The 27,160-nt window shown below is 39.1% G+C and overlaps 1 long non-coding RNA gene across 1 annotated transcript in view; it reads left to right on the forward strand.

Moving 5' to 3' along the window:
- Positions 1–27,160, forward strand: part of LOC113625946 (uncharacterized) — a 49,916-nt gene that overhangs the window by 1,770 nt on the left and 20,986 nt on the right. The window contains exon 2 of the long non-coding RNA XR_003434963.1: positions 939–1,133. This is a non-coding gene — a long non-coding RNA (uncharacterized LOC113625946). The remainder of the gene's footprint in view (positions 1–938; positions 1,134–27,160) is intronic.

The raw sequence follows: 27,160 nt of genomic DNA on the forward strand, positions 1-27,160 counted from the left end.
TGTGACCTTGGGAAACTCTCTGCCTCAATCTTCTCATCGGTAAAATGGTATAATAATAGTACCTACCTTGTTAGAGTTGTTGAAGGGATTAAATCAAATAATACAAGTAAAGCCGTTAGCCTAGGGGCTGGCACAGAGTACACATTTAAAGAATGTTATCAGAGCAGCAAAATTCCTTATTGTGGTGAAGCTGTAGAAAATTCTGATGAAAAAGGAAAGCACAATGTACCACTGGAAACCTTAATTTTAAGTGACATGGAATTTTTAGAGTTTCCAGTGTGGATAATATTGAAACACAACTCTTGGGTTATTATTACACATTAAGTGAGTTAGAAATCTCCAGGTAGAGGGGAGGCTAGAATATATATTTTAATAAAGTCCCATGAATACCAAATTTGGGGCATTGGAATTTGGGAATCTCTGATTCAGAGAGAGAAATTAAAATCACTTTTCCACTAGATGACGTCATCAAATATTTGAACTAACATTTATTCCTGCTTGTACTTTTCTTTCTGTGATTACAAAGATTTGCTTTTATTTTGCCAGTTCTTTCCTTAATTTGATGACATCTATTTTAGGAACAAAAATCACAAAAATTTTATTAATAAAGTTGTGATGAGTTCCTTAAAATCAAGGGTCCAAAGGATAAATGCACAAAAAGTATGAAAAAAATCACAAAAGAGAAAATACAGTTGATCAATAAACACATAAAAATATTCATCCTCCATAGTAAAGTAATGCAAATGTCAAACATCAAAGAAGTTTCCATTTCTCGCCTATAAAAATTGTAAATATTTTAGAAGTGTAATTCTTAATATTTGCCATTCAGTTATTAATTTATTGAATGCCCACTATGTGGCAGGAACTGTCTAGATTAGTCAGAGTTCTCCAGCGAAACAATTAATTGTATGTGTATATGTATATATATCTATATATAGGGTTTATTATGAGGAATTGGCTCACGTGATTATGGAAGCTGAGAAGTCCTAAGATCTACTGTCTGAAGGCTGGAGATCCAGGAAAGCCAGTGGTGAAGTCCAATCTGAATCCCCAAAGGCCTGAGGACCAGAGTGCATGGTGTAAATCCCTGTCCAAGGGCAGGAGAAGACAGATGTCCCAGCTCAAGCAGTCAGGTAGGAGGCAAAAGGCACGAATTTCTCCTTCCTCCACTTCTTTGTTCTATTCAGACTTTCAGTGGATTGGATGATGCCTGTCCACATTGCGGTGAGTTGTTTTACTGAGTCCACTGATTCAAATGCTAATCTCATCTGTCTCTCACAGACATACCCAGAAATAATGTTTAATCTGGGCACCCCTTGGCCCAGTCTAGTTGACACAGAAAGTTAACATCACAGTATCCTAGCGGCTGGAGCTATCCTCTGGACACACCATTATACAGTGTTAACAATAAAAACTCATCACAACAATACCAAAATTGTTATCACATATAATAAGTGAAAAAAAGCAGGACACAAATTTTATGCATGAGTACAATTATTTTTAAAACCAAAACTTAGGAAAAAAAAAAAGAATGAAAACCAAGTATTGCACAATTTCTCCATCACTTACGGCTGGGTAACAAAGTGAGTCACCATGTGAGAGGTTCTGATTCCAGAGGATCTGAAATGTTATCTTTTTTTTAAAAAATAAATTTATTTATTTATTTATTTTTGGCTGCATTGGGTCTTCGTTGCTGCGTGAGGGCTTTCTCTAGTTGTGGCGAGCGGGGACTACTCTTCGTTGCAGTGCGTGGGCTTCTCACCGTGGTGGCCTCTCTTCTTGCGGAGCATGCGCTCTCGGCATGCGGGCTTTAGTAGTTGCAGCACGCGGGCTCAGTAGTTGTGTTGCACAGGCTTAGTTGCTCCTCGGCATGTGGGATCTTCCCGGACCAGGGCTTGAACCCATGTCCCCTATGTTGGCAGGCAGATTCTTAACCACTGCACCACCAGGGAAGTCCCTGAAATGTTATCTTTGATACACATAATAAAAGTAAAGAAATGGACATGCAGTTTTTAATAATGGATACTTTGTTTCTTTCCATGTCCACTAAATAGATGTGTCCATTTAAAAAGTATTAGTTTGAAAAAAAAAAAAAAAGTATTAGTTTGAAGGGATGCTGTTTTGTCATACTGCCCCAGGCATCAATGTCACTGGCTAGCCCTGCTGTACAGTGTGAGCTGTGGAGCTCTCTTTCCTTCTCATCAACCCTGCTTGGTCTAGGGCACCAGCACATCTCCCCTGTGGTATCCCAGTAGCCTCCAGCCTGACCTTCCTGCCTCCAGACTCATCCCTTCCATTCATTCCCCCCTATTGTTTTCCAGTGTGATTTTTCTGAAAATCAAATCTGCTCAGACTGTTCCTTGGCCTAAAGTCAATATAGCAGTCATCCCCTTAGGCTCGGGAGATCCGTTCCAAGAACGCAGTGGAGGCCTGAGCCACTGCATAGTACCGAATCCTATATACACTATGCTTTTTCCTATACATCATGCCTATGATAAAGTTTAATGTACAAATTAAGGCACAGTAAGAGATTAATAATAATAATAAAATAGAATAATTTTTGCAATGTACTGTAATAAAAGTTATCTAAATGTGGCCTCTCAAAAAAAGAAACCAGGTATTGGTTGTCTTTAGGTGGTTGGAATATTACTGACTTGTTCTTTAATTGTTTCTCTCTTTTAAATGTTTTCTTTAATAAAATAGTTTTAAAATATAAATATTACTGGTTAATATTTGAGGTTAATCACCGATAGATGTGTATTTTATTTCAAAACTATTGATTCAGTATATTTATTGAGCACTTCCTATGTTCTCAATAGGAGGTAAAAAGAAAGGTATAAAAGTGTAAAAGATATGATCCTGATTTTCAAGAAGTTAATAATCTTTCTTTTTTTTTTTGCGGTACGTGGGCCTCTCACTGTTGTGGCCTCTCCCGTTGCGGAGCACAGGCTCCGGACGCGCAGGCTCAGCAGCCATGGCTCACGGGCCCCGCCGCTCCGCAGCATGTGGGATCTTCCCGGACCGGGGCACGAACCCAAGTCCCCTGCATCGGCAGGCGGACTCTCAATCACTGCGCCACCAGGGAAGCCCCAAAGTTCATAATCTTAAATGGAGTAAACAGCCTAGGATAACGTTAACTAAAAATCCTGGTTTATATATGATGCATTTTTTGTGTATTTATTCAACATTTGTTGAATTTATATTGTACATCGGGTACACAAAGGAGGGAGTGATACCTGTGCCTGATGGAAGGGTTGGGGGAGTATCAGTAAGTATGGGTCATGTAGCACTGTCAAATTATTTACTTAGGTCTCAGGAGACACTCGTTTAATCCCCTTTTATAAGCTCTTTTAATCCATGAAAACAAATTTAAATTTTGCAATGAGGATATAGAAGGTTGCTGGCAGAGATGATGAGCCATCTTTCAAATCTGATTACAAAAATGGCCAGGTTTGGAAAATTCCCTGGTGGTCCATTGGTTAGGACTCTGTGCTTCCAGTGCAGGGGGCACGGGTTCGATCCCTGGTCAGGGAACTAGGATCCTGCAAGCCATGCAGTGCGGCCGAAAAAAAAAAAGGCCAGGTTTGATCTTCAGCTTAAAAATTCAGCATAATTAGGATGTGAACATACGGAATGAGGAATAGTATTTCTTTTTTTTAAATTAATTTTTATTGGAGTATAGTTGCTTTACAATGTTGTGTTAGTTTCTGCCGTACAGCAAAGTGAATCAGCTATACATATACAAATATCCCATCTTTTTTGGATTTCCTTCCCATTTAGTTCACCACAGAGCACTGAGTAGAGTTCCCTGTGCTATACAGTATGTTATCATTAGTTATCTATTTTATACATGGTATCAATAGTGTATATATGTCACTCCCAATCTCCCAATTCATCCCACCCCCCCCTTCCCCCTCGGTATCCATATGTTTGTTCTCCGTGTCTGTGTCTCTATTTCTGCTTTGCAAATAAGACCATCTATACCATTTTTCTAGATTCCACATATATGTGTTAATATACGATATTTGTTTTTCTCTTTCTGACTTCACTCTGTATGACAGTCTCTAGGTCCATCCAAGTTTCTACAAATGATCCAATTTCATTCCTTTTTATGGCTGAGTAATATTCCATTGTATATATGTACTACATCTTTATCCAAGGAACAGTATTTCTTGAAGAGACTCATCACCACTGTTTTGTTCTTTAAAATGTTCTATTTATACATATTTCAAAAATAAGAAATCATTAAAACTATGTGTATCAGAAAGGAAGTGTCCAGATAAGCAACTCCCCATAATATTAACTTGTCTATTTAGAATAAAGGAAATCAAGGAGAAATGGCAGGAAGTTCTTTCCAACTTGGCTTTAAATAGGAATGGTAGTAGTACCCATCTGTGCTGGCTACTTTGGCCCTCTCAACCGCCATTTCACCCGCCTATATGTGTGGAGAAGTTGGAAAGCTGAAAGTACATTTTCCAGACTCTCTTGCAGCTAGGGTTGTAGATATGCAGTAAGTTCTGCACACACATGAGATTTGAAAGGGAGACAGAAACAAGCTTCCTGCAGCAGGGAGAGCTGAGAAGCAGGCTCTGACAGACACAAGATTTGCATGGGTTGGATCTGTGTTGCCCTCTGGACACATCTTCTCGAATATGAGGCAGCTGTGGCAGCAGCAGCAGTGGTAGCAGCAGTAGCTTCCTGCCCAGTGGATCACAGCTATGAGGGTATGACCTTCACACCAAAACTCCAGAGCAAGGCCCCTATTTCTGCTGTTCCAACTCTTCCAATGAATTTATAAGCATGTACTTCCCTATATGAAATTCCTTTATACTGGAAATACCTAAAATAATTTATTTTTCCTATCCTGAACCCTGAGTGATAAATTATCCTAGAGCATTGATGAGAATAAAATATAAAAATATATGTAAATCACTTAGAATAGTACCTGACAGATTGTACTCAATACGTGCTAGTTATTTAAATTTTTATTAGGGAGATGAGTTCAGGCTGAAAAGAACAATCTAGGCCCAAGGTTGAAAACTATGGTTCAAGGCCAAATCGAGCCCACCACCTGTTTTCATAAATAAAGTTTTATTGGAACACAGCCGCTATCATTTGTTTACATGCTGTCTGTGGCTGCTGTTATTCTCCAAGGTCACAGTTGCAACAGAAACTGAATAGACCACAAAGCCTACACTATTTACTATCTGACCCTTTACAGAAAAGATTTGCTTACCTCTGACCTGAGCTATCAAAAAGAATGAGTAGTACAAGGACTGGAGGGCATTCATGAAAACAGTCATCCCCTTGACACAGAGTTGTCATTTTTGGGGAAAATAGTTTGGGAAGTTTTCTTTCTGCAAGGGTTCAAAGGAGAGCATTGAGGCGCGGGGGAAGATACTTATTATATGTGCGAAACTCTGACTTTATCAGTAAAATTGGAGGGATAAAAGGAGGCAAAAGCGATGCCACCTGAGGCCTCAGCAAGTAACTAGGTAGCGTTCACAGTACGACCCCTGCGATTTCCCAAGGGTTTCCTCTGGATCGTGCAGCCCAGCTTGGAAAGTGACCACGTGAGAAGCAGCATAATAAAAGTCTATGTGACCTCTTTCATACCCAGCCGGTTGTGAGTTCTTACAGTTTGTTTCTTCATAAATACTCTGGCATTCACCCACTTTGATCTTCATAGTCACCGTTCTAATATAGGCCTCAGTAAATTTAAAACTGTGGTTAACTGAATATAGTCCTAAATTCCTTGTTTTTAAATTTTTTCTCATTTAAAATTCCAATTTGGAAAGTTTCTCCTTTTCTTTCTCATTGGCGACTTTGCCAAAAATTTCACAAAAAGAAAAATGATTTATGCTTGATTTATATTTATTATTTTTCGAAAGGCTCATTAACACATCATAGCCACCCAAAGTCCATAGCTTACCTTAGGGTTCACTCTTGGTGGTGTACAGTCTATGGATTTGGACAAAGGTATAATGGCATGTAACCACCATTATGGTATCATATGGAGTATTTTTACTGCCCTAAAGTTCCTCTATGCTCCACCTACTTTTATGTTTGATTTTAAAGTTCTATGTGTTTTCAGTTTTAACTAAGTTTCTTAGCTTTTATCTCTTTTCTTTTTTTACTCCTCTTCTCTCTCTTTCTACATCCTCCCGCCTCCCTCCCCCTCCCCACACTTCTTTCTTCCTCACTTCCTTCCTGCTGCTGGATAAATGTGATCCGTATAATCTGACAGTGCTTTTCAAACTTGAATGTGCGTATGAGTCACATGGGAATGGGAATCTTGTTAAAATGCAAATTCTAATTCAGTATGACTGAGATCATACTGAACAGGCAGCTTGTAATCCATTTCTTAAAAGCTTCCAGGTGATGCTGCTGAGTTTCAGACCACACTTTGAGTAGCAAGACTCTAGAGCAGTGATTCTCAAACAGATGATTTTGGCCTCCAGGGGACACTTGGCAATGTTGTGGAGACATCTTTGACTGTTACAGCTGGGGTTGTGCTACTGGGTGGAGGCCAGGGATGCTGCTAAACATCTTGCTGTGCACAGGACAGCCCTCAGAACAAAGAACGATCTTGCCCCAGAGGTCAACAGTGCCAAGGCTGAGAACCCTGCTCTAGAACGATCTTAAAATTTGTAAGTACCCGATGTGTATCTTCTATGACTCTAACAGGTGTTTTTGAATTTTGGGGTCGGGGAGTTGGTGGGATAAAGCTTTCCAGGTTGCTCCCAGTGAGGCCTGGTAGGTTCCCTCTTCTTAGCCAGATCCTGTGACTGAAAGGATTTCTTACATAATATCAGGAAGAATTTTTTCTTTCAAAAGTCTACTAGCCCGGGCTTCCCTGGTGGCGCAGTGGTTGAGAGTCCGCCTGCCGATGCGGGGGACACGGGTTCGTGCCCTGGTCCGGGAAGATCCCACATGCCGCGGAGCGGCTGGGCCCGTGAGCCATGGCCGCTGAGCCTGCGCGTCCGGAGCCTGTGCTCTGCAACGGGAGAGGCCACAACAGTGAGAGGCCCGCGTACCGCAAAAAAAAAAAAAAAAAAAAATGTAGTCACAAAACTTAACAAGTAAAAGCCTTTGCTTAAAATATAATTTCCAAATTCCTGAATGCGACCGCTTTAGGGGAATTTTCGGCTTTAATCCTCCTGGTGGTCTCTGAATTTTTATGTATATAATCTATATAGTCATTACATAATTACTATATGTATATTAAATTAATAGATTAATTTTTAGAGCAATTTCAGGTTCACAGCCAACCTAAGTGGTAAGGACAGAGTTCCTGTATATCCCCTCCTCCACAAACACACTCAAACTCCTCCGCCATCAATATCCCCCCCCAGAGTAGTACAATTGTTGGAATCAGTGAACCTACACTGACACATAATTTTCACCCCAAATCCACAGTTTGTATTAGGATTCACTGTTTGTGTGGTACATTTGATAGGTTTGGACAAATGTATAATGAGAAGTGTCTACCATTATATATAGTATCATACAAAGTATTTTCACTGCCCTGAAGATCACCTGTGTTTCACTTGCTTATCCCTGCCCCAAACCCCTGGCAACCACTGATTTTTATTTTAACGTCTCCACAGTTTGTCTTTTCCTGAATGTCACATAGCTGGAATCATACTGTATGTAGCCTTTTCAGATCGGCTTCTTTCACTTGGCAATATGCACTTAAGGTTCCGTTTTCATGAGCTGATAACTCATTTCTTTTTCCTGTTGAGTCATACTTCATTGTCTGGATGTACCACGGTTTGTTTATTCAGTCACCTATTGAAGATCATCTTGGTTGCTTCCAAGTTTTGGCAGTTATGAATAAAGCTGCTATAAACATTCTTGTGCAAGTTTTCTATGTGGACATAAGTTTTTAACTCATTTGGGTAAATACCAAGGAATGTGATTGCTGGATCATATGGTAAGAGTATATTTAGTTTTGTAAGAAACAGCCACACTGTCTTCCAAAGTGGCTGCACCACTTTGCGTTCCCACCAACAATGAATGAGTGTTCCCATTTTTTTACATCCTTGTCAACATCTGGTGGTGTTGATGGTTTTGATTTTTGCCATTTTTATAGGTGTATAGTGGTATCTCATTATTTTAATTTGCAACTCCCTAGTGATGAATGAAATTGAGCATCTTTTCATATGCCTTTTTGCCATCTGTATATCACCTTCGGTGAGGTATCGATTCAGATCTTTTGCTCAGTTTTTAAATTGGGTTGTTCATTTTCTTGTTGAGCTCTAAGAGTCCTTTTAACATTTTATAATAGATAACAGTCCTCTATCAGATATGTCTTTTGTAAATAGTTCCTCCCAGTCTGTGGCTCATCTTCTCATTCTTTTCATATGTATTTTTTTATATGGGAGTAAATAAAAGTTCAAAATCCTGAGACAGATATAAATTAGAAATATTTTTTCTTTGAAGACCTTTAATTTTTATTCAAAATAATCTTCAGTATCCAACATCTATTTCCTGTACTCGTTCCCTAATTTTCTTTTTGCAGAGTTTCTCTCCTTCATTGTTAAACTCTATCAAAGATGTGAGCAGAGATTTTTGCCCACTTGTCACCCTGATTTATGAGAAGCAAACAGAAAAGAGGTGCACCCAAGGTCAAGTGCTGTCAAGATAATTGATGCAGTGATGACCTTCAGTTACAACTTAAACTTTCTCATTTGGCATATTGAAAGTGAATCCCCACCAATCTCTTACAGAGATTGATATTGCAAAGCAGAAGAAATGCAAATTTTTCTCATGTCATAGTGTAAGATATAAAGATAGCAGAACATCCCCTTCTCAGTTCCACTCCCTTGTTATAATTGACACAAAGCATCTTACGGGAATGGAATGACCTACTTCAATGTACCTCGCTTTGTATGTGATACTTCAACAAGTTAGATATTCACAGATGCAGACAAATGCCAAGAACTCACAACCCCACTTCCATAGGACTGTGCAGTTTCCTGGCACAATGGCTTATGCTGCCCTCAAGGAACTGGCCCCTGCCTCTCTCTAGCATCTTTTCTCACTGTGGCCACGCCCCATCTTGGATTCAGCTGTTCTGAATTATTTGCTGTCTCACTAATACTCTAGGCTGTATTATAGCTTCATGTCCTTTGCTCATGTCCCAAATACTCTTCCCTCTATTTGTCCATCTAAACCACTATCCATCTTTTAAGACCCAATTTTAATACAACCTCTCTTGCGAAGATTGTTCTAACCCTCTTCTTTTCTTGGCTCCCTGGGAATTGGCCAATCCCAGTGTACCATGGTGGATTACACACACACACACACACACACACACACACACAGAGACACACACACGCCACTTATACTACTTCACTGCAATCATTCACTTATACGTCTGTCTCCCCTGCTGATCCGTAAGATCCTTTAGGTCACATGCCGTGTATATTTTTTTCTTTATCCCTGCATCTAGCACAGTCACTGGCATATAGCAGGTTTTAAATCAATGTTCGTAAAATGAATGTAACATGTCCAGTACCAAATGTTTTGTTGTTCCTCTTAACTTGCCAGCAGAAAAAATTATTGTGCAGTCATAAAACATGCCAGGAAGATTGCTACCAGCAAAAAGCACAGCATAATTTTTTCTTTTTCAATTTACAGAAATTCTAAACACATAACATAAAAGACTCTTTGCCAGTTTTTTATAATTTTGAGCAACATAAGTTAGGGTGGTCGTACTAGAAGGAGTACTGTATGATACCTGTCTTCTAAATTCTTTTTTGTTTGAGGTTATATGTATATTTTAAACTTACATAAAAGTTACAAAAACAGAACAAAGAATTCTTAATACTCTCATCTAGATTTCCTAATTTAATATGTTTCAATAGCTACATTTAAAAAAACTGAGAGTAACTTACAGACCTAAGGCTTAAACACTTCAAAACAAAAACAAAACAAAAGACATTATCTTATATCACCACGGTGTAATTATCAAAACCAGGAAATTAGTATTGATATAATATTATTGTATAATGTATGGATTTCATACCATTTTTGCCAGTTGTTCCATTATAGCAAAAGAAAAAACATTTCTGTTCCAGGATCCAGTCGAGGATCAAACATTGCTCTTAGTTGTCGTGTCTCATTTCTCTCTCTTTTAATATGAAGTATTTTCTTGGTTCTTTTTTTTTTTTTGTCTTTCATGATCTTGACATTTTGAATCATTCAGACCAGTTCATTCACAGCAAGTCTATTCCTCGATTTGACTTGTCTAATATTTCCTCATGATTAGATTCAGGTTATACATTTTGCCAGGGATGCCGCAGAGTGTTACGGTGTCCTTCTCAGTGCGCCAACCAAGAAGCATTACCGGTGATGCTAACCCTAAGCATTATTAAGGTGGTGTCTGCAAGTTGTCTCTGCCGTAAATAACTGTTTTTCACTACATAATTATTAAGTATTGTATAAGGATGAGATTATATTTAAGGCTAAATAAAAGAGAATGCAATTTTCCCCAAGTGATCTAATGGGAAATTATTTAGCTCTGTTATTTGACTTCCCTAGAGATTACATGTAAAAACTAGAAGACTATTTAAAGTGGCAATCTTCTGACACTTTTAGTGCTTTAGCAAAATTATTTATGGAAACAAGATGTAGCTCGGATTTCTGCAGGGCTGAATATTAAAGCCTTAAGTAAACGGGAGTTCTGCACTCAGCAGCTCCTCAAGGGGATGAAGCTTGAATAGCAGCAGAACTGTCGTTTCTATATTGCTGTATGCATTTTTCTCACTGTTGGATCACCCTTTAAAAACCTCTGACAGGAAGATAATGTCCTAGGCTATGAGTCATAATTTACAATCAAAAGAACAGATTTATGTTGGTGTCAGAGCGGTAAGTCCTAACTTTCAGTCTCTTTGTTCAACCCACATATTCTTTAAGAGAGAATTCTGCTGAAACTGTACAGGTAATTTGATCCATTTATTCTTTAAATGTTTACTTGTTTTCCAGAGTTATAAATCTAGCACGATAAATAGAATGCTTTCAAACGGTTCATATATATATATATAAATTATATATATATATATATATATATATATATATATATATGACTTCAAGTCTTAATGTTGAATAAAATTGGTGAAAGCAGGCATCCTTGTCTTAATCCTGATCTTAAAGGAAAAGCTTTCAGGTTTTCACCATTAAGTATGATGCTAGCTGTGGACTTGTCATATATGGACTTATTATTGACTTGGCCAAAAAGTTCGTTCGGGTTTTTCATAACGTCTTACAGAAAACCCTGAATGAACTTTTTGGCCAGCCCAATATGTTGAAGTACTACATTTTTTTTATGCCTAATTTGTTGAGAGTTTTTTTTTAATCATGAAAGGATGTTGAATTTTTTTTTTTAAATGAACAACTCAATTTTATTTATTTATTTTTGCTGTGTTGGGTCTTCGTTTCTGTGCGAGGGCTTTCTCTAGTTGTGGCAAGTGGGGGCCACTCTTCATCGCGGTGCGCGGGCCTCTCACTATCGCGGCCTCTCTTGCTGCGGAGCACAGGCTCCAGACGCGCAGGCTCAGTAGTTGTGGCTCACGGGCCTAGTTGCTCTGTGGCAAGTGGGATCCTCCTAGACCAGGGCTCGAACCCATGTCCCCTGCATTAGCAGGCAGATTCTCAACCACTGCGCCACCAGGGAAGCCCCAAGGATGTTGAAGTTTGTCAAATGCTTTTTCTTCATCTCTTGAGATGATCATATGATTTTTATCCTTCATTCTATTAATATATCACATTTATTGATTTGCGTATGTTGAATCATCTTTATATCTAAGGGTGAGTCTCACTTGATCATGGTATATGATCCTTTTAATATGCTGCTGAGGGTTTGCTGGTTTTTTTTTCTTTTTCAAATTTTATAATCTCTAGTCCTGGCATATTCTGGGCTTTCCAGGCCTATTTTTTTAAAATTTATTTTACTTTTATTTATTTTTGGCTGCGTTGGGTCTTTGTTGCTGCCTGCAGGCTTTCTCTAGTTGCGGAGAGCGCGGGCTACTCTTCGTTGCAGTGCACGGGCTTCTCATTGTGGTGGCTTCTCAGTGGCGGACTCCCAACCACTGCGCCACCAGGGAAGCCCAGAACCAAATATTTTAGAAAGGACTTCCTTGCCCTTTGGGGAAATCAATTAGGATAGGCTAGATATGGTACAGTGAAAACAACCCCCAAATCTCAGTGGCCTAAAATAATGAGTTTATTTTGTGTTCATGTTGTTAGGTTAAATTACATGAAATTACCAGTATTTTATCTTTTTTGAACTAGAGATACTTCAAGTTTGTATGGATAAACCTAGTCCATCTCAGTCACAGATCGATTGGGATCTCTCTTTCTTGCTGTCTTTACTGAGGGGTACAGTCTTTGAGAGGTTTCACCAGCTAGGATGTTGCTGGTTACCTTGGCAGAAGGAAAGGAACCTTAAAATTATGTACATTCCACTTACGTTCAAATATTATTTATCAAAAAAGTCATAAGGTTATGTTTAACTTCAATGGGGTGGGAAATACTATCCATATGGAAAAAGGAAAACCTAAAATATTGGTGACTACCAAATCTGGTAATATTTATGTCAATGTCAGTTAGTAATAATGATTCTTTTATATACTTTTCTAGTCCTTTCATGCACTAAAGAACCTGTTTTTAGAAAAGTCACATGGCTTAATTATGCAATTATGATTGTTTTTGGTTTTTTACCTCGTAAAAATTGAAACACCCTGGACATTGCTAATCTCAGATGAATCTGATGTTATTTAAGTAAGCTTTGTCACAGAGTTTTTGAAAGTTTTTGGACCTTGCTATTGTTATAGTAGTAGTCTCCCAGTAATTCTTTAATACTGTGTCATGTTCTTCTGTAATGTGTAATATAATTCCTGTGCTAGGGGTATTTTTTCCAATTTTTTCTGGATCTAGAGCTGGAATTTCACAACAGGTACTGAAGAAACCATGTTTCAATAGTTTATTTACTTTTCTTCTTTCTTATCCCAAACTTGTCATATAATATTTATAATATTTCAGATATTTAATGTTTAATAATGAAAGAGCTGACATCTTTATTAAACTGGTTGGTCTTATTAACCAGAAAAGAGCTTACTGGCCTAGTGAAATACCAGTTCTAATTTTGTATTCTGTGCTAAAATAGTGGTTTAAGAATTGTTTTATAATTGTTTGGTTAGAAAGCATAACAACAATAGTAATCTTAGTGGATGTGATGTCATATTTCCATGTAGTTTTTTTTAACATTTATTTATTTATTTTGGCTGCACCCGGTCTTAGTTGAGGCATAGGAAATCTTAGATGCAGCATGTGGGATCCACCCACTGGACCACCGGGGAAGTTCCCTCCATGTAGTTTTTTTTTTTTTAACATCTTTATTGGAGTATAATTGCTTTACAATGGTGTGTTAGTTTCTGCTGTATCACAAAGTGAATCAGATATACATATATGCCCATATATGCCCATATCCCCTACCTCTTGCGTCTCCCTTCCACGCTTCCTCTCTCACCACTCTAGGTGGTCACAAAGCACTGAGCTGATCTCCCTGTGCTCTGCGGGTGCTTCCCACTAACTATCTATTTTACATTTGCTAGTGTGTATATGTCCATGCCACTCTCTCACTTCGTCCCATCTTACTGTTCCCCTTCCCCGTGTCCTCAAGTCCATTCTCTATGTCTGCATCTTTATTCCTGTCCTGCCCCATGGTTCTTCAGAACCTTTTTATTTTTTTAGACTCCATATATATGTGTTAACATACGGTATTTATTTTTCTCTTTCTGACTTACTTCGCCCTGTATGACAAACTCTAGGTCCATCCACCCCACTACAAATAACTCAATTTCATTTCTTTTTATGGCTGAGTAATATTCCATTGTATATATGTGCCACATCTTCTTTATCCATTCATCTGTTGATGGACACTTAGGTTGCTTCCATATTCTGGCTATTGTAAAAGTGCTGCAGTGAACATTGTGGTACATGACTCTTTTTGAATTATGGTTTTCTCAGGGTATATGCCTAGTAGTGGGATTGCTGGGTCATATAGCAATTCTATTTTTAGTTTCTTAAGGAATCTCCATACTGTTCTCCATAGTGGCTGCATCAATTTACATTCCCACCAACAGTGCAAGAGGGTTCCCTTTTCTCCACACCCTCTCAGCATTTACTGTGGGTAGACTTTTTGTAGATGGCCATTCTGACCGGTGTGAGGTGATAGCTCATTGTAGTTTTGATTTGCATTTCTCTAATGATTAGTCATGTTGATCATCTTTTCATATGCTTGTTGACAATCTGTATATCTTCTTTGGAGAAATGTCTATTTAGGTCTTTTGCCCATTTTTGGATTGGGTTGTTTGTTTTTTTGATATTGAGCTGCATGAGCTGCTTGTATATTTTGGAGATTAATCCTTTGTCAGTTGCTTCATTTGCAAATCTTTTCTCCCATTCTGAGTGTTGTCTTTTCGTCTTGTTTATGGTTTCCTTTGCTGTGCAAAAGCTTTTAAATTTCATTAGGTCCCATTTGTTTGTTTTTATTTCCATTTCTCTAGGAGGTGGGTCAAAAAGGATCTTGCTGTGATTTATGTCATAGTGTATTCTACCTATGTTTTCCTCTAAGAATTTGATAGTGTCTGGCCTTACATGTAGATCTTTAAGTCATTTTGAGTTTACTTTTGTGTATGGTGTTAGGAAGTGTTCTAATTTCATTCTTTTACATGTAGCTGTCCAGTTTTCCCAGCACCATTTTTGAAGAGCCTGTCTTTTCTCCATTGTATATTCTTGCCTCCTTTATCAAAGATAAGGTGACCATATGTGCATGGGTTTATCTCTGGGCTTCCTATCCTGTTCCATTGATCTGTATTTCTGTTTTTGTGCCAGTACCATACTGTCTTGATTGCTGTAGCTTTGTAGTATAGTCTGAAGTCAGGGAGCCTGATTCCTCCAGCTCTGTTTTTCGTTCTCAAGGTTGCTTTGGCTATTCGGGGTCTTTTGTGTTTCCATACAAATTGTGAAATTTTTTGTTCTAGTTCTGTGAAAAATGCCATTGGTAGTTTGATAGGGATTGCATTGAATCTGTAGATTGCTTTGGGTAGTATGGTCATTTTCACAATGTTGATTCTTCCAGTCCAAGAGCATGGAATATCTCTCCATCTGTTTGTATCATCTTTAATTTCTTTCATCAGTGTCTTTGGTTTCCTGCATACAGGTCTTTTGTCTCCCTAGGTAGGTTTATTCCTAGGTATTTTATTCTTTCTGTTGCAATGGTAAATGGGAGTGTTTCCTTAATTTCTCTTTTCAGATTTTTCATCATTAGTGTATAGGAATGCCAGAGATTTCTGTGCATTAATTTTGTATCCTGCTACTTTACCTAATTCATTGATTAGCTCTAGTAGTTTTCTGGTAGCATCTTTAGGATTCTCTCTATATAGTGTCATGTCATCTGCAAACAGTGACAGCTTTACTTCTTCTTTTCCAATTTGGATTCCTTTTATTTCTTTTTCTTCTCTGATTTCTGTGGCTAAAACTTCCAAAACTATGTTGAATAATAGTGGTGAGAATGTGCAACCTTGTCTTTTTCCTGATCTTAGTGGAAATGGTTTTAGTTTTTCACCATTGAGAATGATGTTGGCTGTGGGTTTGTCATATATGACCTTTATTATGTTGAGGTAAGTTCCCTCTATGCCTACTTTCTGGAGGTTTTTTATCATAAATTGGTGTTGAATTTTGTTGAAAGCTTTTTCTGCATCTATTGAGATGGTCATATGGTTTTTATTCTTCAATTTGTTAATATGGTGTATCACATTGATGATTTGCGTGTACTGAAGCAGCCTTGCATTCCTGGGATAGACCCCACTTGATCATGGCGTATGATCCTTTTAATGTGCTGTTGGATTCTGTTTGCTAGTATTTTGTTGAGGATTTTTGCATCTATGTTCATCAGTGATACTTTCCTGTAGTTTTCTTTCTTTGTGACATTTTTGTCTGGTTTTGATATCAGGGTGATGGTGGCCTCGTAGAATGAGTTTGGGAGTGTTCCTCCCTCTGCTATGTTTTGGAAGAGTTTGAGAAGGATAGGTGTTAGCTCTTCTCTAAATGTTTGATAGAATTCGCCTGTGAAGCCACCTGGTCCTGGGCTTTTGTTTGTTGGAAGATTTTTAATCACAGTTTCAATTTCAGTGCTTGTAATTGGTTTATATATATTTTCTATCCCTTCCTGGTTCAGGTCTCAAAAGGTTGTGCTTTTCTAAGAATTTGTCCATTTCTTCCAGGTTGTCCATTTTATTGGCATATAGTTGCTTGTACTAATCCCTCATGAGCCTTTGTATTTCTGCAGTGTCAGTTGTTACTTCTCCTTTTCCATTTCTAATTCTATTGATTTGAGTCTTTTCCCGTTTTTTCTTGATGAGGCTGGCAATGGTTTATCAATTTTGTTTATTTCTCAAAGAACCAGCTTTTAATTTTATTGATATTTGCTATCATATCCTTCATTTCTTTTTCATTTCTGATCTGAATGTTATGATTTCTTTCCTTCTGTTAACTTTGGGGTTTTTTTTTTTTTTGTTCTTCTTGTCTAATTGCTTTAGGTGTCAGGTTAGGTTGTTTATTTGAGATGTTTCTTGTTTCTTGAGGTAGGATTGTATTGCTATAAACTTCCGTCTTAGAACTGTCTTTGCTGCATCCCATAGGTTTTGGGTCGTCGTGTTTTCATTGTCATTTGTTTCTAGGTATTTTTTGATTTCCTCTTTGATTTCTTCAGTGATCTCTTGGTTACTTAGTAGCATATTGTTTACCCTCCATGTGTTTGTCTTTTTTACAGTTTTTTTCCTGTAATTGATATCTAGTCTTACAGCGTTGTTGTCGGAAAAGATACTTATATGATTTCAATTTTCTTAAATTTTCTAAGGCTTCATTTGTGACCCAAGATGTGATCTATCCTGGAGAATGTTCCATGACCACTTGAGAAGAAAGTGTATTCTGTTGTTTTTGGATGGAATGTCCTATAAATATCAATTAAGTCCATCTTGTTTAATGTATCATTTAAAGCTTGTGTTTCCTTATTTATTTTCATTTTGGATGATCTGTCCATTGGTGAGGGTGGGGTGTTAACGTCCCCTACTATGATTGTGTTACTGTCAATTTCCCCTTTTATGACTGTTAGCATTTGCCTTATGTATTGAGGTGCTCCTATGTTGGGTGCACAAATATTTACAATTGTTATATCTTCTTCTTTGATCGATCCCTTGATCATTATGTAGTGTCCTTCTTTGTCTCTTGTAATAGTCTTTATTTTAAAGTCTATTTTGTCTGATATGAGAATTGCTACTCCAGCTTTCTTTTGATTTCCATTTTCATGGTATATCTTTTTCCATTCCCTCACTTTCAGTCTGTATGTGTCCCTACATCTGAAGTGGGTCTCTTGTAGACAGCCTATATACAGGTCTTGTTTTTGTATCCATTCAGCCGGTCTATGTCTTTTGGTTGGAGCATTTAATCCATTTACATTTAAGGTAATTATCGACATGTATCTTCCTATACCATTTTCTTAATTGTTCTGGGTTTGTTATTGTAGGTCTTTTCCTTGTGTTGTGTTTCCTGCCTAGAATAGTTCCTTTAGCATTTGTTGTAAAGCTGGTTTGGTGCTGTTGAATTCTCTTAGCTTTTGCTTGTCTGTAAAGGTTTTAAGTTCTCCATGGAATCTGAATGAGATCCTTGCTGGGTAGAGTAATCTTGGTTATAGATTTTTCCTTTTCATCACTTTAAATATGTCCTGCCACACCCTTCTGGCCTGCAGAGTTTCTGCTGAAAGATCTGCTATTAGTCTTATGGGGATTCCCTTGTATGTTATTTGTTGTTTTTCCCTTGCTGCTTTTAATATTTTTTATTTGTGTTTAATTTTTGATGGTTTGATTAATAGGTGTCTTGTGTTTCTCCTTGGATTTGTCCTGTATGGGACTCTCTGCATTTCCTGGACTTGATTGACTATTTCCTTTCTCATATTAGAGAACTTTTCAACTATAATCTCTTCAAATATTTTCTCAGTCCCTTTCTTTTTCTCTTCTTCTTCTGAGACCCCTATAATTTGAATGTTGGTGCATTTAATGTTGTCCCAGCAGTCTCTGAGACTGTCCTCAATTCGTTTCATTCTTTTTTCTTTATTCTGCCCAATGGTAGTTATTTCCACTATTTTATCTTCCAGGTCACTTATCTGTTCTTCTGCCTCTGTTGTTCTGCTATTGATTCCTTCTAGAGAATTTTAAATTTCATTTGTTGTGTTGTTCATCATTATTTGTTAGCTCTTCAGTTCTTCTAGGTCCTTGTTAAACATTTCTTGTATTTTCTCCATTCTATCTCCAAGATTTTGGATATCTTTACTATCATTACTCTGAATTCTTTTTTCAGGTAGACTGCCTATTTCCTCTTCATTTGTTAGGTCTGGTGGGTTTTTATCTTGCTCCTTCATCTGCTGTGTGTTTTTCTGTCTTCTCATTTTGCTTATCTTACTGTGTTTCGGATCTTCTTTTTGCAGGCTGCAGGTTCATATCTCGTGTTGTTTGTGGTGTCTGCCCCCAGTGGCTAAGGTTGGTTCAGTGGGTTGTGTAGGCTTCCTGGTGGAGGCGACTGGTTCCTGTGTTCTGGTGGATGAGGCTGTATCTTGTCTTTCTGGTGGGCAGGACTGCCTCCGGTGGTGTGTTTTGGGGTGTCTGTGAAGTTATTATGATTTTAGGCAGCCTCTCTGCTAATGGGTGGGATTGTGTTCCTGTCTTACTAGTTGTTTGGCATAGGTGTCCAGCACTGTAGCTTGCTGGTCATTGAGTGGAGCTGAGTCTTAGCGTTGAGATGGAAATCTCTGGGAGAGCTCTCACCGATTAATATTACAAGGGGCCGGGATGTCTGGTGGACCAATGTCCTGAACTCAGCACTTCCATCTCAGAGGCTCAGGCCTGACACCTGGCTGGAGCAACCAAGACCCTGTCAGCCACATGGCTCAGATGAAAAGGGAGAAAAGAAAAAAGAAAGAAAGAAAATAAGTAAATAAAAGTTATTAAAGTAAAAAATTAAAAAATATTATTAAAATAAAACAATTAAAAAAAAAAACGGAGAGAGCAACCAAACCAATAAACAAATCCACTAATGATGCTAGAAACTATACTAACAAAACCTGACAGACAGAACCGTAGGACAAATGGTAAAAGCAAACCTATACAGACAAAATCACACAAAGAAGCACACACATAGACACTCAGAAAAAGAGAAAAATAAAAAAAAAATATATATATAAAAGGAAGAGAGCAACCAAACCAATAATGAAATCTACCAGTGATAATAAGCTCTAAATACTAAACTAAGATAAACTAAAACTAGAAACAAATTAGACCCAGAAGACAAACCCCAAGTCTACAATTGCTCCAAAAATCCACCACCTCAGTTTTGGGCTGATTTGTTGTCTATTCAGGTATTCCACAGATGCAGGTACATCAAGTTGATGGTGGAGCTTTAATCCGCTGCTCCTGAGGCTGCTGGGAGAGATTTCCCTTTCTCTTCTTTGTTCGCACAGCTCCCGGGGCTCAGCTGTGGATTTGGACCCGCCTCTGCGGTCGCCGGAGGGTGTCTGTTTTTCACTCAGACAGGACGGGGTTAAAGGAGCTGCTGATTCGGGGGCTCTGGCTCACCCAGGCCGGGGGGAGGGAGGGGTACGGATGCGGGGCGGGCCTGCGGCGGCCGAGGCCAGCGTGATGCTGCACCAGCGTGAGGTGCGCCGTGTGTTCTCCCGGGGAAGTTGTCCCTGGATCCCGGGACCCTGGCAGTGGTGGGCTGCACAGGCTCCCGGAAGGGGGGTGTGGAGAGTGACCTGTGCTCGCACACAGGCTTCTTGGTGGCGGCAGCAGCAGCCTTAGCGTCCCATGCCCAGTAACGAAGAGGGAAGAAAAAGTCTCTTGCCTCTTCGGCAGGTCCAGACTTTTCCCCAGACTCCCTCCCGGCCAGCTGTGGCGCACTAGCCCCCTTCAGGCTGTGTTAACGCCGCCAACCCCAGTCCTCTCCCGGTTCTCCGATCGAAGCCCGAGCCTCAGCTCCCAGCGCTGCCCGTCCCGGCGGGTGAGCAGACAAGCCTCTCGGGCTGCTGAGTGCTGGTCGGCACTGATCCTCTTTGCGGGAATCTCCCCGCTTTGCCCTCCGCACCCCTGTTGCTTTGCTCTCCTCCGCGGCTCCGAAGCTACCCACCTCCGCCACCCGCAGTCTCCGCCCGCGAAGGGGCTCCTAGTGTGTGGAAACCTTTCCTCCTTCACAGCTCCTTCCCTCTGGTGCAGGCCCCGTCCCTATTCTTTTGTCTCTGTTTTTTCTTTTGCCCTACCCAGGTACGTGGGCGGGGTGGGTTTCTTGCCTTTTGGGAGGTCTGAGGTCTTCTGCCAGCGTTCAGTAGGTGTTCTGTAGGAGCTGTTCCACGTGTTGATGGATTTCTGGTGTATCTGTGGGGAGGAGGGTGATCTCCATGTGTTACTCCTCCGCCTTCTTGAAGGTCCTCCCTCCTTGTATTGATTTTTGTTTCCACGATGGCTAATGATGTTGGGCATCTTTTCTCATGTGTTTATTGGTCCTTTGTGTATCTTTTTTGGAGGATGTCTGTTCAGGTCCTTTGGAGTTTTCTCAGCTGGGGAATCTTCTTATTATTGTGGCGTAATTGTTCTGTGGATATTCTGGATACAAGTCCCTCATCAGTCACATGATTTGCAAATATTTTCTCTCATTCTGTTGATTGTCTTTTCACTCTTTGGTGGTGTGCTTTGAAGCACAAAATTTCACATCTTCTTTATCCATTCATCTGCTGATGGACCCTGAGCTTGCTTCCATATGTTAGCAATTGTAAATAATGCTGCTGTGAACATTGGGGTGCATGTATCTTTTCGAATTAATTTTTTTGTTTTCTTTAGCTCTATTCCCAGGAGTGGAATTGCTAGGTCGTACAGTAGTTCTATTTTTGGTTTATTGAGGAACCTGCATAATGTTTTCCACTGTGGCTGCACCAATTTACATTCCCAGCAACAATGTATAAGTTCCCTTTTGTCCACATCCTCGCCGACATTTATTATTTGTGTTTTTTTTTGATGATGGCCATTCTGAGAGATGTGAGATGATACCACATTGTGGTCTTAATTTGCATTTCTCTGATGGCTAATGATGCTGGGCATCTTTTCATGTGCTTTGCTTATTAGTTTTGTTTGTTTTTTACTAGATTCCTCAGGATTTTCTATATACAGTGTCATTTCCATATACAATATTGTAACTGTCATAGAGATCGTTTTAATTCTTCATGTACAAACTAGGTGCCTTTATTTTATTACCTAATTGCCCTTCTAGAACCTCCAGCATGATGTTGAACAGAAATGACAAGAGCAGACATCCTTGCCTTGTTTCTGGTCTTAGGAGGAAAACATTCAGTCTTTCACCATTAAGTTTTATGTTAACTAAGGGTTTTTTGTAGATGCTGTAATGATCTTTTAAAGAATTTATAATTGTTACATTTCTCTTACATGGTCGCATTACCTAAATAAAATGGCATAAGAGAAGTTGACAAAATTGAGACCCAATTGAGATAAATATTGTGAGAATTAGGGTACATCTTATTTTATCCGTAACTACTGGCCACCTTCATTTTTGTGCTTGTCCTATCCACAACCTCCACCAAGGAAACTGATCCACCATTGGACCCTGCTGTCTCAGGAGTCATATATAGTATTATGGTGATGTCTCCCTCCTTTTCCCATCTGTTTATTGGACAGGGATACCCATCTGACCCAAGAACAGTGAATCCTCAGGTGAGGCAGTAATCTTCACTCTCTAAGGCCAGATTCAAAAAGATTAATTTAACCAAGTGAGAATTGGACCTAAGGAACAAAGAAAGAATTTTTCAGTTACTGGTGGAAGCTTTAGCTGAAAATTTGTGAGACAGAATCAGGACTTGGGAGGCTATAATGGACCACATGTAAGCTAAAATTATAGGGAAGTAGAAATTATAAATAAAAAGAAACAGTTATTAAAGCAAGATAGAAAGAAGTATATATGTAGAATAGAACTGAGTAACACGAACAGTAGAGTAGTAGAGGAAAGATTCTGGAACATCTGCATCTAAGGTTTCTAGAATGACCTTGAATCCAAACCCAATTTACCTGCTTCAGTTCTTGGATTTCCATGAAATCCTAATTTCCTCGTTCCTCCACGTGAGCTAATTTGAAAGGGTCTTTGTTCCTTGTAAATGAATGAAATAACGAAAAACATTCAGCATAAACTCGTCACATTTGACAATATTTTTGTTCCTCAAGTGCCCTGAACTCTAAAGAGAAAGACACGGGAAAAGAGAATGGAAATTGTTGATATTTTGGGGGGTAGTAAAGGGTAAAACCCACGTTGCTTAATATTGTTGCTACTGGTTGTTAGAAACATGATTAGTATTGACTAAATAATTCTTATTTAGGAGAAATATTTGGTAAGGTGCTAATAATGATATTGTTAAAATGACAATACTGTGCCTAATAAATGGTTCAAGGGTAAGGCATTTGGGAAGAAACCTTGTTAATGGGGAATATCCCCTCAGGATGTAAAATGGTGTGACGGCAACACCAGTTATAGGTGATATGAATGGCGAAAGGCTGCGTCCTGGCAGCTGGCACGTGACGTCAGATGAAGAAGAAAGTCATTTTGAAGATGAGGTAAATAAAATGACTGAGATTAGAGGTGGGCTTTATACAGTAATGACTGCTATTTAGTGACGTGTAGGCGATAATTTTCCCAGGTGAATTTGATTAAGCCAGCTCAGCTGCCAGTAAGGACTTTATTCATGGAAGACAGGAAGAGCTAATGATGGGAAGAGTCAGTATGTAATTGAGATTGGGAGCGATTTTTGACATGTAAGAGGAACATAGGAGAAGTTAATGGGATACTTGGCATTTCATTGGGAAAGAGATAAGGCCTAGCTCCGTGGATAGAGTCAGAATTATGTTGACTGAGGTTAGTACATTCATTTATCGGTTAGTAATCATGCCTTGTTATAACAAATACGTGTACTAAAATGTGCTGCTGCCTTGTTGATTTTGGATAATGATTTGGGGTAGGGTGTTAATGTCCAGGCTTACTCAAGCTAATGTTCATGGAGAGCCAAACATAGGATCTAGAATTAAGCTAAATAAAACAATTATCACACAGGCAAACTTTAGAAATGATATGGTATAAACCTTTTTTTTTTTTTTTTGCGGTACGCGGGCCTCTCACTGCTGTGGCCTCTCCCGTTGCGGAGCACAGGCTCCGGACGCGCAGGCTCAGCGGCCATGGCTCACGGGCCCAGCCGCTCCGAGGCATGTGGGATCCTCCCAGACCGGGGCACGAATCCGTGTCCCCTGCATTGGCAGGCGGACTCTCAACCACTGCGCCACCAGGGAAGCCCTGACGGGGATCTTCTTTACTCCTGATTTACTACCTATTGAAATGCTAATCTCTTTTGGAAACACCCTTACAGACACACCCAGAAATAATGTTTTAGTAGCTTTCTGGGCATCTCCTAGCCTAGTCAAGTTGACAGATAAAATTCAGTCATACATATGCATGTTATTATGAGGCAGTTTGATATTTGTTTAAAGCACATGATTGTTCAAGGTAGAGAAATTTTGTTCACAAGTGACTATTTGGTATGCCACAAGTAGAGATTTAACGAAACTCATGGAATTATGGTATATTTTTTATATGGCTAATTATTGGTAATTATGATAGAGTTTGATATAAAAATGCTCTTGAAAATTATATTTAGTATATTTACTGAAAATTATATTGCCATATTCTACTAAAAAATATTTCAGGTGGGGGGCTTCCCTGGTGGCGCAGTGGTTGAGAGTCCGCCTGCCGATGCAGGGGACACGGGTTCGTGCCCTGGTCCGGGAAGATCCCATGTGCCGTGGAGCAGCTGGGCCCGTGAGCCATGGCCGCTGAGCCTGCGCCTCCGGAGCCTGTGCTCTGCAACGGGAGAGGCCACAGCAGTGAGAGGCCTGCGTACCGCAAAAAAAAATAAAAATAAAAATAAAATAATAAAAAAATAAAAAAGCCAAACTCATAGAAACAAAGAGTAGAATGGTGATTATCAGAGGTTGGGGCGGTGGAGAAAATGGGGAGATGTTGATCACAGAGAACAAACTTCCAGTTGGAAGATGGATAAGTTCTAGGGATCTAATGGACAACATTGTGATTATAGATAATAGTGCTGTACTTTATACTTGAAAATTGCTGAGAGAGTGAATCTTAAATGATCTCACTACAAAAAAAGAATGGTAATTACATGACATGATGGAGGTGTTAGCTAACCCTGTGGTGGTAATCACTTTGCAATATATAAGTGTATAAAAACAACACGTGTTACACCTTAAACGTACACAGTGTTATATGTCAATTGTATTTCGATAAAATTGGGGGAAGAAACGGATGAAGTCCAATTCTTTAGCAAAGCGTCTAAAGGTGTCCAGGATAGGGGTCTTCTCTCCTTTTCGAGTCTCATCATCCACCCCGACTCATCCTCAGCCCGGCCACGTGCTGCACTCCGAAAGTGCCTTGTTCTCTAGCCTCTGTTCCTTTGCACACTTGGTTAACTCTACTACTGCTCTCTTCTCCCACCCCACAACTGATAACCCCTAATCATCCTTTATAAGATACATCCCTTTAGAAGTACTTGCTGCTGCATGCAATCCACCCTTGGCCCCATGTACCGTACTGTAACGGTTGCCCTTCCAGGCTTTCTCCTGTACAATTCTGTAATGACAGGGATTTTGTCCTGTTCATTTGTCCAATTGCTGATCAATAAATATTTGTTAGACAAGTAAGTGAAGGGCGTATTTGATACAACTCGATATATTAAACTGGAATTTTATTTACTTCTGCGTTTCTAGTGATAATTGCTTTAAAAGGCTTTCTGTTGGTCTACGAACTCCCAGTGGGTTTTTGGCTCTCAGTTAAACAACAGCTCAGAACAGAAGTGTCATATTCATATTCATTCCAGGAAACATTTTTTGAATACTGGCTATGTGCCAGCTAACGCACTATATTGCTAGGGTTGACTTTGTTTTCCTTAGCTGTACAGTCTTGAAATTATTCCTGTTAAACTTCCTCTGACCATCTACTTATTATAGTGATTTTGGATTTTCTTTGTTTAAAACATTAGCAACCCTATCAGCCTCGTGTTTAACTACTTGCTATTGCACTATTTCAGTTCCAGCACAAAAGTATTAAATGACGTTAGCAAAGGAGTGACCTCTGGTTACTGCCTTTTGATCCCTCCTGCCAGTACGACAGTAAATCAGTGACTGTTTCTGCGCTTTAATTTCTAATCTGTTGTGTTTCTACTTAGTAATATCACCAACATGTTGTTTTCTTTCTTTCTTTTTAAAATTTCGTAATAATATTACATAATTTCCTTACCAAATTTAAACAGGAAGTTTTCTTTTTTTAAATTTTTTTTAAATTAAAAAAGTATCTTTATTGGAGTATAATTGCTTTACAATGTTGTGTTAGTTTCTGCTGTACAACAAAGTGAATCAGCTATACATATACATATATGCCCATATCCCCTCCCTCTTGCATCTCCCTCCCTCTCACCCTTCCTGTCCCACCCCTCTAGGTGGACACAAAGCACTGAGCTGATCTCCCTGTGCTATGCGGCTGCTTCCCACTAGCTATCTATTTTACATTTGGTAATGTATATATGTCCATGCCACTCTCTCACTTCGTCCCAGCTTCCCCTTCCCCCTGTGTTCTCAAGTCCGTTCTCTACGTTTCCGTCTTTAGTCCTGCCCTGCTACTAGGTTCATCAGTACCGGTGTTTTAGATTCCATATATGTGCGTTAGCATACGGTATTTGTTTTTCTCTCTCTGACTTACTTCACTCTGTATGACAGACTCTAGGTCCATCCACCTCATTACAAATAACTCAATTTTGTTCCTTTTAATTTTTTTATTATTATTTTTTAACATCTTTATTGGAGTATAATTGCTTTACAATGCTGTGTTAGTTTCTGCTGTATAACAAAGTGAATCAGCTATACATACACATATATCCCCATATCTCCTCCCTCTTGTGTCTCCCTCCCACCCTCCCTATCCCAGCCCTCTAGGTGGTCACAAAGCACCGAGCTGGTCTCCCTGTGCTATGTGGCTGCTTCCCACTAGCTATCTGTTTTACGTTTGGTAGTGTATATATGTCCATGCCACTCTCTCACTTCATCCCAGCTTACCCTCCCCTCCCTGTGTCCTCAAGTCCATTCTCTACGTCTTTATTCATGTCCTGCCGCTAGGTTCTTCATAACCTTTTTTTTTCTTTTTTTTTTTAGATTCCATATATATGTGTTAGCATACGGTTTTTCTCTTTCCGACTTACTTCACTCAGTATGACAAACTCTAGGTCCATCCACCTCACTACAAACAACTCAATTTCCTTTCTTTTTATGGCTGAGTAATATTCCATTGTCTATACGTGCCACATCTTCTTTATCCATTCATCTGTCGATGGGCATTTAGGCTGCTTCCATGTCCTAAACAGGAAGTTTTCTTTGCTAGGAGTTGCCAGTCTCCATTAGATGTTGGTGCTTATCCAGAAAATCTGTAGCAATATTTCAAATTAAGTGACGGTTTTCTTTTTAAGTGGAAACTGTTAACTTTGGCTGACTTTTTGGTAATCAAAGGACAAGAAGATCTGAGTTCTTATTTAACCAAAATACAATAGTACTGATTTCCATCTTATTAAATATAATGGGCAAGTGTTTCTATTTTTACTATGTTTCTAGTTATTTTTCTTACCCATTGATATGAGACCTACATTTTGGACACGGGTCCACAAGCAATTCATCAAATTGCCCAATTGTTTCATGGCTCTATTAAATATTTATATTGTAATAAGTAGAGTATACCTGACTCAGGAACACCACTGACTGAATGGATTTTTGATGAAAGTGCTTGTTGTAGTTTCCTAGGGCTACTGTAACAAGGGGTCACAAATTGAATGACACAAACAACAGAAGTGTACCGTCTCACAGTTCTGGAGGCTAGAAGTCTAAGATCAGGGTGTTGGCAGGGTTCGTTCATTCTGAGGGATGTGAAGGAATATCTGTTC

This window comes from Aethalodelphis obliquidens, unplaced genomic scaffold, assembly GCF_003676395.1.
Source record: "Aethalodelphis obliquidens isolate GAN/ISIS:26980383/991018 unplaced genomic scaffold, ASM367639v1 scaffold17, whole genome shotgun sequence".
Lineage (NCBI taxonomy): Eukaryota > Metazoa > Chordata > Mammalia > Artiodactyla > Delphinidae > Aethalodelphis > Aethalodelphis obliquidens.